The 13,340-nt window shown below is 29.8% G+C and overlaps 1 pseudogene; it reads left to right on the top strand.

The window, feature by feature from the left end:
* The first annotated feature begins 1,163 nt into the window (after positions 1-1,163).
* LOC139900142 (protein JINGUBANG-like) overlaps positions 1,164-13,340 on the top strand; it is a 93,327-nt pseudogene continuing 81,150 nt past the window's right edge.

The raw sequence follows: 13,340 nt of genomic DNA, 5'->3' as shown, positions 1-13,340 counted from the left end.
TATTATGAAATGGTATGCATGTCTATCAACTTTCGATGTAAAGAAAGTTTGTCTTTTAAAAACGAATGCAATGTTTGTAAAATGTATCATATAGAGGTCAAGTACCTCGCAATGAAATCAACTATTGTGAATCATTTATAATCGGTATGAACGGGTCATTTCAGTCAAGTTTTAAATTGTCGAGTATGGATGCTAGAGCTTTTGTTGTGAAGATGCCGAATTGGTCTAAGTTCCATTTCCAAGTGTTTTGTTTATCAGAGAGGCTAATGGATGCTAGAAGGTTATTTAAATCCGTTAGTTCATTGAGTACGCAACCATTAGGTGTTCGGGACCAATTCCATGAGTCAAATGTAGACGAGTTGTTTATTCTGAGGCAATCCGATACCGAAGAGATTTTGTTGGTTTCAAGCATAAAAAGCCTTCAGAATTGAGTGCTAAATTTTCTGTTCCGCACCGTTATCATGCCAGAATTTGGTGTTGTTTCTGTTTCCGATGTTTTTGATTATCAAGTTGGTGAAGTTAGCTCCAAGGTTATCCACAATTTTTCCGGCCTTGATTATTTCATTCCAAATTATGCAACCTGAAACATTTCTAGAAAAAATGTTAGTACAAACCCCTCCCCATCCCCGTATATGCTCGATATGATTTTAACCCATAGTGCATTTTTTTTTTAATCTCCACCACCATTTGCATAGTAGGGATATGATTTTGCAAATTAAAGACCCGATGTTCAACCCACCTTTATCATATGGTAAAAGAATACGTTCCCATTTAATCCAATTGATTTTATTGTCCGTATCCGACCCGCCCCAGAAAAATTTTCTTCTTTTTGTTTTCAAGTGTATTGATTATTTTTATGGGTGCATAGAATAAGGAAACGTAGTATAATTGGATACTGGAGAGAACTGATTTAATTAAAGTTAGTCGTCAGCCGTAAGACATGGATTTTGCCTTCCAATCATAGAGTCGTTTTGTCGAATTTTTCAATGATTTGTTGCCAAGAGGAAGCTTTTGTAGAAGGGACACCGATGGGTAGTCCAAGATAAGTGAATGGGGTTGAGCCTGCCGAGCAATCAATATAGTTAGTCATTTCCTCAACATCGTTTTTTGTAACCCCGATTCCATATAAGTTGCTTATTTAAAGATTTACTTTTAGACCGGATATGTTTTCGAAGCATTTTAATAGTTCAGAGATATTTTTTGCATTACGATTACTCCATTCGCCGAAAAAGATTGTATTATCTGCATATTGGAGATGGGATACCACAATCTTGTCGTGGCCAACACAAATACCGCAAAATTGGTCGTTTGCGATTGCACGTTTTGCGAGGATGTTGAGGCCTTCAGCCGCAATGATGAAGAGGAAGGGAGATATTGGATCTCTTTCACGGATACCCCTACCGGGAGAATATTCCATGGTCGGGGACCCATTGATGAGTATGGAGATGGAAGATGAGGAGAGACAAGCTCAGATAAAGTTGATCCATTTAGGGCCGAATCCCATACATTTCATGGTGTCGAAAAGAATGTCTCATTCGATGCAATCGAATGCCTTTTCGAAATCAACTTTGAATATGAGGCCCTTTCGTTTTTTCCTTTTGAGTTCGTCATTATTTCATTTGCAATTAAGACACTATCGATGATGTTTCTACCTTTTAAGAAAGCGGTTTGTTCAATACCGATTATTTTGTGGATAATTTTAGAGAGGCGATTGGATAAGATCTTGGTGAGAATTTTATAATAGCTTCCGATTAAACATATTGGACGATATTCATTAAATCCGATTGGGTTGACTTTCTTAGATATTAGTGTGAAAAAAGAGGCATTACAACCCTTAGATATTTCGAAATTGAACCAAAACCAATCCCGGGCTTTAATAAGATCCTCTTTAATTGTGACGATCCGGAAATTTCTGACTAAATTTAAACTTAATCTTCACATGATAACACTATTCCGACATGATAAGCAATTAATTTTGACAAGTTTTAAAACTTTTGAAAATGGGTTTTTATATAACGGTTGACCACTATGTTTGTCCGACGATTCACGAACGTCATAACATGTATTATATATATATATATATATATATATATATATATATATATATATATATATATATATATATATATATATATATATATATATATATATATATATATATATATATATATACATCTAACTTGAAAACATAAGAATTTAATATCTTATTAATTATTTTCACAAAGTATTATATACATATTGTAATAAACATAAGAGTTTTCAATATATACGGAATCATGCGAATAATATTTATATACGAAATGATAAAAATTTACTATTGAGTGATGCAATTTCAAATTAAAAATTTTACGTATTAAATCGTTTTATTTTTATGATGTATTTTTTTAATTTTTAAGAAGACACGAAGTTAAATCAAAGATGTACAAGTTGTAAAGCACAACGTATAACAACGTAACTTAAAATAGTTGAATTGAAATTATTTCATTTACTATTCATGTGAATAGTAAATGAAACGAAATTAATTAATTTACTATTCACATGAAAGTGACATGATAGAAATTATTAATTATAAGTTACATAAAATACCCCTAAAGTATATTTAATAAATAAGATTTTTTTAAAATATTAAAATTCTTTCATTCGATTGAATTAAATGAATTCCGTGATTTATGGTGGCACGGAATGATCAGCAGACTAGTACGTACACTCTACATCGAACGTATATAGTAATTTTATAAATAAATGGACCTTTTACAACTATATTTATAAAGCTTAAGACCAAACTAAATATATGTATTCAATTATAAAAAGTGGAATTTTTTTTTATTTATACTTTTACCCTTCAATTATTAGCAATACTGGTCCGTAAAAAACTGTCGGCATAAACTAACAAAATAGAGGCAGCTAAGTTAATTTACACGTTTGATTCCTTTTATTATTATATTACTATTTCATTATTATATTATTACTTTATTATATTATTATATTATTATATTATTATATTTATTATATATATATATATATATATATATATATATATATATATATATATATATATATATCGATCGATCGATCGGAGAAAAACACACACACATATATTTACATATATATTTATTTCATATATTTTTATTCCGTAATAATTCTAGTGTAATATTCAAATTAAGTATTAGTAGTATACATAAAATACTACGACTGAGTTATGCTCGAGTAATTTTCAAAACAAGTTTCAAGTGGGTTTTAGCTAAGGAAATTATGGGTATAGTTCGGGGGTATTGTTCGTGAATCCGAGACCAACCATGCATTCGTCGTTGTCATTGTATCTACATATTTTGCCTACAATATTGAACCACAATATTGGAATGTGAGTTTATAGATCCCTTTTTAAATGCTTTAAATATTTTTGAGCTGAGAATACATGCACTTTATTTTATACGCAATGGGCACAAGTACATACTTAATTCTACACTGAGTTTGAACCGAAAATCCCTTAGCTTTGGTAACTAGTAGCTGCCGGTTATAAGAATTGGTGGGCATGAATAGTTGTATATGGATCCATAGGGCTTGACATCCCCGTCCGTTCCAGGTATAAAGACCCTAGCCTGAACTATAAAACGGACGTATGCTATTTGAGTTTAGTACACGTTGGTTTGCGTGTATTGTACATGTTGGTTGCATGTATGTTAAAACAGGGGTACTTATTATATATATGTTAAGTTTAGTTACCTGAGTGCTCAATTTCGTAGAATATTTTGATAAATGTTTTGGATTAAACTACTGAAATCTTGTGGTCCACCTTTATATACAGATTATGAGCAATATTAAAACCATGAACTCAGCAACCTTTGTGTTGACATTTTTTAGCATATTTATTCTCAGGTCCCTAGAAGTCTTCCGCTGTTTGCTTATACGTTATACAAACTAAGTGCATGGAGTCGTACATGCTTTATTCGAGAAAAACTTTGCATTCACAAAATCATCACCATGTATGTTATTTTGATTGCATTGTCAACGGACGTATTATTGTAAAATATTATTTACGGTGATTGTCTATATGTAGAAATCATCAGATGTCGAAAACCTTGAATTTAAATATTCATTTATGGTGTATCTTTTTAAAAGAATGCAATGTTTACAAAACGTATCATATAGAGTGAGACGACCCGTCCTAATCCATCTGGACGAATACATTACATTTGGTTACATCGCGAGGTATTTGACCTCTATATGATACATTTTACAAACATTGCATTCGTTTTTAAAAGACAAACTTTCATTACATCGAAAGTTGACAGGCATGCATACCATTTCATAATATATCAAGCTATCAATGACTTAATAATATTCTTGATGAACTCAATGACTCGAATGCAACGTCTTTTGAAATATGTCATGAATGACTCCAAGTAATATCTCTAAATGAGCAAATGCACAGCGGAAGTTTTCTTTCATACCTGAGAATAAACATGCTTTCAAGTTTCAACCAAAAGGTTAGTGAGTTCATAGATTTATCATAAATAGTAAAATTCATCATTTTGATAGACCACAAGATTTAAATACAGTACACCTATCTCGTGTACAAAACCATTTTTCATAATGCTTAGCAGAGTAGGTTCGTATCCTTTTCTCCCCCGTAGGTTCCTCGTGATTTTTAAATAATCGTGCACATATCTCGTGCAAAAAACTAATACACATAACCTGTGTATAAAAATTATTCTATCGATACATAACATTCATTTCGATTTCATTGCTCAACATGGTAACCGAACTTAACATATTATGCGCATCAATAATATCCCCAAAACAGAACATCTCGTCTGTATAATATATAAACTTCGAAGTACTAAACACCACGCCCACTAGCTCTTCCGTTTAGTGAATATTCTAGGTGAGGGTGTTAAACCTGGTAGCTACCTTTAGGATTCGTGTGAATTAGGGCCATACCCGATTCTAATTCTTAGGTTACCAAGCAATAATAATCGGGGGAAAATATTCACATCAATTGGTGGCAATCATCATGTCCACCTAATTCAATAATAATCAACAGAACTTCTGTCTGTATAATAATTCATTCGAGGAATGTTTTGCTTGTCTCTATCTCGTCAAACATTTATCAAAGCATATCATGTATTCCAAAAATATAGATTGTAAAAGCATTGAATAAAACAGTTGTAAATCAGTTATAAAGTAGCACATGTATTCTCAGTCCCAATAATGTAAAGAGTAAAAGGGAATCAAATGAACTCACTATACGATATTTTGTAGTAAAAATATACATACTACGGAACTGAACAGTGCAGGGTTGACCTCGGATTCACGAACCTATATCAAGTATATATATTAACACATATAATTAACATGTAATAATAATCAAACTAGTTTATGTATATTTAGTAATATATTTGTTATTTCAAAGGTTATATATATATTTATTTTGTATTTTAATATTTATACATATAGTTATACTAATACATATATATCTATATAATTAGTATTATATTGTTAAATCAAAAATTTGTTGTATGTAAATATTTATGTAAACAATGTTATTAGATTTAATATATAATGTATATGTATTAATAATATAGTTATGGTATATGTAATAAGTATATTTATATACAAAATATTTATTTGTTAAAATAATAATTTTGAAAATAATGATTTACTTAATAATAATAATAATAATAATAATAATAACTTTATTACTAATGATAATATTTAGTAATAACAATAATGATAATAATATTTAATTGTGTTAATGATGGTAACAATAATAATTAACTTATCCCTAATAACAATGATTAATAATAATAATAATAATAATAATAATAATAATAACAACAACAACAACAACAACAACAACAACAACAACAACAACAACAACAACAACAACAACTACCTCTCAAGAAAAGGCTCCAAAAAAATGACTATACGATATTTTGTAGTAAAAATATACATACTACGGAACTGAACAGTGCAGGGTTGACCTCGGATTCACGAACCTATATCAAGTATATATATTAACACATATAATTAACATGTAATAATAATCAAACTAGTTTATGTATATTTAGTAATATATTTGTTATTTCAAAGGTTATATATATATTTATTTTGTATTTTAATATTTATACATATAGTTATACTAATACATATATATCTATATAATTAGTATTATATTGTTAAATCAAAAATTTGTTGTATGTAAATATTTATGTAAACAATGTTATTAGATTTAATATATAATGTATATGTATTAATAATATAGTTATGGTATATGTAATAAGTATATTTATATACAAAATATTTATTTGTTAAAATAATAATTTTGAAAATAATGATTTACTTAATAATAATAATAATAATAATAATAACTTTATTACTAATGATAATATTTAGTAATAACAATAATGATAATAATATTTAATTGTGTTAATGATGGTAACAATAATAATTAACTTATCCCTAATAACAATGATTAATAATAATAATAATAATAATAATAATAATAACAACAACAACAACAACAACAACAACAACAACAACAACAACTACCTCTCAAGAAAAGGCTCCAAAAAAATGACTACCCTTGCCCAGGCTCGAACCCAAGACCTCTCGCTCACCCACAATACCCTCAAACCATCCCTCCATGCATGTTTTTCTGAATTAATATCGCCCCAAAAATTTATATCGCTATTCTATCTGTTTTCTTTCCCATTCTTCCTTAAACGAACTGAGCTTCTTCCAGCCCAAAAGAGATTAAGTGAATTCGGCCCAACATGTAAAACCCATTTATCAATTTAATAAATCCAGTTATAATTTGATAATCCAATGGAGCAAGAATAAATTCGGCCTGTCTGCTTTTCCCCTGAGTTCGACCGTCAAAAACAAAAAAAAAAATAAAACGTGTTGTACTAGTTGTCGGCCACAACATGCAAAAGGAAGACCAAGCAAAATTTGCCAAACAATCTCGGCTTCTTGTTCTAATTACGTGGAAGGCTAAGAAAAATTCCCAACAAATCCTTATTCTATTAACGTAGCCCCAATTAACTCGGTTTCTTTATTAAAACACGATGGCAAACAGTTCCTAGAGGTGTTTGGTTTAACTTTTAAACTGAATCTCTTTTTGTAGTGCATCTCCACTATGTCTTTTTAATATCCCAAGTGTGGTTAAAATAGATAACAAGTGTTTGGCCAAAATAATAAAGTGGGGTAAAATGGATAGCAAGTATTCGGCCAAAAATCTTCCAACTGTCCCTCATGCATCAAATTATCATATTTCATTATGCACCTCACTCTCATCATTCATTTCACTTTAATACAATAATGAACGCCACTTTCTTAAAGATTAAATTTGTCAGCCATACACTCTTAAACCGTCCCACACCATAATCAATCAAAAAAAAATCACTTTCTCTCCCATTCAAGTTGCGTGAGCCCACAAGTGCTTGCCACTATAAATTTAAACGATCCTTAAAATTCTTCATTAGCCACATAGGATCAGCAGGTGAGGGTTTTAGGTTGGAGTTTGGATAGAAAAATGAAGTGCAATAATTTGTTGTTTCTTGACGGACAGAAAAATAGAAACAACATTTGGGTGTTAGATGATGGTAAGCAAATAGAGAAAAAGAAAAACGCAGTAGCAGTCGCAGATGTGGCGATGGGGTGGTGGTTCATGAAGGAAGTAAAAAGACAACAAGGGTGTATTTAATGGTTTTGAGTAGTTTTTCCCTATCTGTAAGTATGTCGATATTTATATATGAATATAGTATATACGTAATGATTATAATAATGTAAATCGAATAATTGAATTTATAAAATTTGATATGATCGATTGTTGTGTAGTGACAATAGTCGACAAAGAATCTCGAGCAGGAAGAAGAAGATAAGGAAAATAGGGACTTGAAACAGATTCGTACGCTTTAACTGTTATTGACAGCTAACAAAAATTCGATTGAAATTTTTTTGTAGTGTTTAATTGAAGTCGTCCAAGAATATTGAACAAGGGAAGGAAGGACAGTCGATAGATTATAGAATCGTGAGCAGGATCGAATGGAAGAAAAATATGAATTCTGATAGTGATATGAAACAGAATTCGATCCCTTTATCTGATTAATATCTAACAAATTTTGTATCTGTCTGCTTGATTTCTTCTCATTGCTTTGTAGAAGGAATATATAGAGTGTGAGTATACAATGGATGCTGTAAGAAGGTTTTCTGTAGTGGTGATATGGGATCGACAGGAAGAATCGATCAAGAATAAGAATACCAAAAAAAAAAAAAAAGGAAAGCGATGGCTAACAAATTCGTACAATTCTGTGAATTTGATATCTACAATATTAGACACGAAGAATCATGAGCAGTAGGAGAACAAGAACAGAGAAAGGAAGAAAATAAAAGTAGATTGGACACTCAACTAATTTTGTTGTATTGTGAATTCGCCTGGTATCAATTGCAGACAGGAACAAAGATTGAATAAGAAAAATTATAAAGCTTGATTATTATTTTTAACTAAATGGTACTATCGATTTGGATGTTTAACCATTTCAGGGACATAAAACAAAATTGTTTACAGTATGACAGAAATGTGAACCTGATTCATAATACGTATTTGTATATGTATCATTATATATATATTTTTATTTATTTTTATAGTTTTTATATATCTATATATATATGTATTTATATATTGTATGTATATATCTGTATTTATATATATAAATAATTTTATTAATTAATAATTATAACTATAATAATAATACTTTTAATATTATAAATAATAATAATATAATGGTAATAATAATAATAATATTATTACTGATATAGTTAATAATAACTATAAAATTTGTAACCATAATATTATTAATAATAATATTAATTATAATAATACTAATATTTTTAATGAAAAGAATAATATTAGCAATAATAATACTATAACAATTTATTTATCAAACTTCATATCTATATGTTATATATTGAAAATAATACTATTAATAATACTGATTTTAATATATAACAATATACATATAATTATCAATGAAGTATATATATATATATATACACACACACACATATCTATTTACAATTAATTGTTCGTGAATCGTTGGAACTAGTCGAAGGTCAATTGAATATATGAAATAGTTCAAAAATTTTGAGACTCAACCTAACAAACTTTCCTTATTGTGTCAAAAATATTAAATCATATCGAGAGTTTGGTTTAAAATTAGTCGAAATTTTCCGGGTCGTCACATAGAGGTCAATACCTCGCAATGAAACCGGTGAATAACGTACTGCGTCAATAGCGATTTTAGCAGGTCGTTACATTAATCAACCACCAATATTTTTTGAAGAATTTCATGTTGAAGCCATCAGGACCGGGAGCTTTTGAGCTATCACAGTCTTGAAGTGCATCCCACACTTCATTTTCAGAAAATAGGGCTTTGAGAATAAGGTTATCCGCTTGAGTAATATAGGAACGATGATGATGCAGCGGAGGTGTACGAAATACTATTATTGTTTACTGCGGAATACGACGAAATATTACACAAGTTTTATTATTTTACGGATGGAATATACCTAAACCTTGCTACAACACTATAGGCAGTATACCTAATCGTAGAGTAGTGTAGTTTTTAGAAAGTCCGGTTCGTTCCACATGGAGCTAGCGATTACGTACTATATTTTTAACAACTATATTTATATAAAATATATATAATTATATATAGTAATATTATTATTATTATAAAAGGGGGTTTTTACCGTTTAGTGACCGGTTTGTCGATTTTAAATAAAGCGTAAAGATAAATGATGATAATTAAAGTGCGTAAAATAAATAACAATATTTAAAGTGACGATAAATAAAATTAAGAATAATAAAATGACAATAATTAAAAGTACGATGAGAAATACAATAAAAGAATTATGCTTATTTAAACTTCCGTAATCATGATGTTTGACGTTTTGATTTTAATTTATTACTCTGGGTTAATTGTCATTTGTCCTGGTTTATTTGATACCTATATGGGTTTTGTCCATAATAGTCCATCGGTCATAATTATAAAATGCTCGTCAAATTAACCATATTCTCGGAGTCAAATATTCCAACTAATTAGGGATTCGAACTATAACAAGGTTTAATACTTTGTTAATAATTACACCAGGTTATCGACTGCGTGTAATCCAAGGTTTTAATACTTTGTTAACAATTACACCAATTATCCTTGTATGTAATCCACCCCTATTTTAATTAGTCCATGATACATTAATTTATTCACTTGGCCATAATGAATAATCAATTATCCAATCCAATTGATTAATTAAATGATTTGTAAAAGATGTCGTATAAACATCACTAAATAGGACATTCATAATCATTTAATAATTATTAGATTAAATAATTTGAAGATATGTTCGACAGGTTCCAATGAGTTGTCATTCAAGTAGACAATACCCCCTACCTATTAATAGTCAATAGTCCAATGTTCACAAGTGTCGGTCTTTTGTCCAAACCCTAATTATGGTACAAAATCCAATAACCCCGTCTTAATATTTAGCCCAACATCACGATTACTTCGGCTCAAATAAGCATAATAATAACTTAGTTACGAGACATTAATTTAAAAAGGAAGAACATAGCTTACAGTGATTATTTATCGCGCAGCGTTACACGGACAGAGTTCCGACTTTAAAACCCGTAAAACATTTCTTACAATAACCCAATTATTATTAATCTTAAATTAAACTTAATATTATAATAAAATATATACATATTCTTACAGAGGGAAAATAAAAGAGTGAAGGTGAAATGTCCCGTTCATATTGATTATAAACGTTCCATATTAATTGATTTCGTTGCGAGGTTTTGACCTCTATATGAGACGTTTTTCAAAGACTGCATTCATTTTTAAAACAACCATAACCTTTATTTTATCAATAAAGGTTTCAAAAGCATTACGTAGATTATCAAATAATGATAATCTAAAATATACTGTTTACACACGACCATTACATAATGGTTCACAATAGAAATATATTACATCGACATATGTTTCTTGAATGCAGTTTTTACATAATATCATACAAACATGGACTCCAAATCTTGTCCTTATTTTAGTATGCAACAGCGGAAGCTCTTAATATTCACCTGAGAATAAACATGCTTTAAACGTCAACAAAAATGTTGGTGAGTTATAGGTTTAACCTATATATATCAAATAAACCACAAGATTTCATATTTCAATATACATCCCATACATAGAGATAAAAATCATTTATATGGTGAACACCTGGTAACCGACATTAACAAGATGCATATATAAGAATATCCCCATCATTCCGGGACACCCTTCGGATATGATATAAATTTTGAAGTACTAAAGCATCCGGTACTTTGGATGGGGTTTGTTAGGCCCAATAGATCTATCTTTAGGATTCGCGTCAATTAGGGTGTCTGTTCCCTAATTCTTAGATTACCAGACTTAATAAAAAGGGGCATATTCGATTTCGATAATTCAATCATAGAATGTAGTTTCACGTACTTGTGTCTATTTTGTAAATCATTTATAAAACCTGCATGTATTCTCATCCCAAAAATATTAGATTTTAAAAGTGGGACTATAACTCACTTTCACAGATTTTTACTTCGTCGGGAAGTAAGACTTAGCCACTGGTTGATTCACGAACCTATAACAATATATACATATATATCAAAGTATGTTCAAAATATATTTACAACACTTTTAATACATTTTAATATTTTAAGTTTATTAAGTCAGCCGTCCTCGTTAGTAACCTACAACTAGTTGTCCACAGTTAGATGTACAAAAATAAATCGATAAAAATTATCTTGAATCAATCCACGACCCGGTGTATACGTATCTCAGTATTGATCACAACTCAAACTATATATATATTTTGGAATCAACCTCAACCCTGTATAGCTAACTCCAACATTCACATATAGAGTGTCTATGGTTGTTCCGTAATATATATATATATATATATGGGTTGACATGATAGGTCAAAACATTGTATACGTGTCTATGGTATCTCAATATTACATAATATACAATATAAGTTGATTAGGTTATGGTTGGAATAGATTTATTACTAACTTTCACGTAGGTAAAATGAGTAGTTTTTAACAATCTTGTTTTACTCGCCATTTCTTCGTTTCTAATCCATTTTGAGTGATTCCAGTTGCCACGGTTTCGTATTGAACTTAACTTTATGAATCTAAACAGAAAAAGTATAAGTTTATAGTCGGAAATACAAGTTACAAGTCGTTTTTGAAAGAGGTAGTCATTTTCGTCGAAAGAACGACATCTTGATGACCATTTTGAAAAACATACTTTCACTTTGAGTTTAACCATGATTTTTGGATATAGTTTCATGTTCATAAGAAAAATCATTTTTCCAGAAGTATAGCTTTTAAATCATAGTTCTTCTTAGCTTTTAATTATCCCAACCAAAACAGCCCCCGGTTTTACTACGACGGCGTATATCCAGTTTTATGGTGTTTATCGTGTTTCCGGGTTTTAAATCATTAAGTTAGCATATCATATAGATATAGAACATGTGTTTAGTTGATTTTAAAAGTCTAGTTAGAAGGATTAACTTTATTTGCGAACAAGTTTAGAATTAACTAAACTATGTTCTAGTGATTACAAGTATATAACGTTGAATAAGACAGCTTTTTATGTATGAATCGAATGATGTTATGAACATCATTACTACCTCAAGTTCCTTGGATAAACCTACTGGAAATGAGAAAAATGGATCTAGCTTCAAAGGATCCTTGGATGGCTTGAAAGATCTTGAAGCAGAATCATGACACGAAAACAATTTCAAGTAAGATTTCCACTCGAAATAAGATTGTTATAGTTATAGAAATTGAATTAAAGTTTGAATATGATTATTACCTTGTATTAGAAATATAACCTACTGTAAGTAACAAAGGTTTCTTGATCTTGGATGATGACTTGGAATGGATTTAGAAAACTTGGAAGTAAACTTGCAATCTTGGAAGTATTCTTGATTTTATGAAACTAGAACTTTTTGGAATTTATGAAGAACACTTAGAACTTGAAGATAGAACTTGAGAGAGATCAATTAGATGAAGAAGATTGCAGAATGAAAGTGTTTGTAGGTGTTTTTGGTCGTTGGTGTATGGATTAGATATAAAGGATATGTAATTTTGTTTTCATGTAAATAAGTCATGAATGATTACTCATATTTTTGTAATTTTATGAGATATTTCATGGTAGTTGCCAAATGATGGTTCCCACATGTGTTAGGTGACTCACATGGGCTGCTAAGAGCTGATCATTGGAGTGTATATACCA

Source organism: Rutidosis leptorrhynchoides, chromosome 3 (assembly GCF_046630445.1).
Source record: "Rutidosis leptorrhynchoides isolate AG116_Rl617_1_P2 chromosome 3, CSIRO_AGI_Rlap_v1, whole genome shotgun sequence".
NCBI classification, from domain to species: Eukaryota; Viridiplantae; Streptophyta; class Magnoliopsida; order Asterales; family Asteraceae; genus Rutidosis; species Rutidosis leptorrhynchoides.
The sequence above is the reverse complement of the archived record's forward strand: the minus strand, read 5'-3'. Positions and strand labels throughout refer to the sequence as shown.